The following is a 934-nucleotide window of genomic DNA, read 5'->3' as shown; positions in this document are numbered from 1 at the left end:
GATTATTTTTATGGCATGTCCAAATGCCCAATCCCCAAAGCAATGTTATAATTTACATACACACAAGAAAAAATATCTCAGGGAAATGAATATCCATCTTTTAACATTATCCACAAGGGTCTGGTTTTGATTGCACACACAAAACAAAATAAAGGTACCTAGCTCATGCAATTAAAATGTTCTTGTTTTCTGTTAAAAAATGTGTTCATTTGTAAATGACTCCAAAAGGAAGGTTTTGGTTTCATAAGAGCCGGAGATCTAGTTATATTTCAATAACTTCAATAACAAGTTTTCTACAATTGTCATTTTTCTGATCCATTCACTGTCGAATATGTGGTGAATGTAACTAGTCAAAATGCAACAGTGCCAGTAGGTGAAATTTGCTTCATACTTTGTTGATAGGTAAACTAAAATCACAGAAAGTAACTGAAATTTCACTAGGAAAGATTTTGGAGATCCTCATTTTACAGGTGGAAAAATATGGTCTCAAAGATGTTAAGTGATGTTGGTGGTGATACATTGCTGACTAAAAAACCAATACAGGAAATCAGCACCAAAGATTCTTGACTTTATGCCTACCTCTCTATACTCTATATGGGGCAACTTAAGCATAAGTCAGATCATGTGGCCAGATCTTGATAGTTTTGACCTTTGGAAGCACCTGGAAATGTCTACAAGGAAAGAAGGAGGAGACTGGTGATACCTAGCTACTATTCCCATAGCTGGGTTCGCTACCTTGGTTATGAGGGTATACTGTAAATCTTCCAAGTCTAGTTTCTCAACAAATTAAAAAAGTTAAACCAACTCACATTTCCCCCCAATGAATAAATCAATGAGAAAGATCGCCTGGTCCCTGGACCCCGCTGAAATCTCCTTAGCTGCTAACACAACGCTGCACTGTGTGCATGCCTCGCTTGCTATGTGCCCTCTGAAT

Source organism: Fukomys damarensis, unplaced genomic scaffold (assembly GCF_012274545.1).
Source record: "Fukomys damarensis isolate Sample0158 unplaced genomic scaffold, DMR_v1.0_HiC HiC_scaffold_33, whole genome shotgun sequence".
Taxonomy (NCBI): domain Eukaryota; kingdom Metazoa; phylum Chordata; class Mammalia; order Rodentia; family Bathyergidae; genus Fukomys; species Fukomys damarensis.
This window is presented reverse-complemented; position numbering follows the sequence as displayed.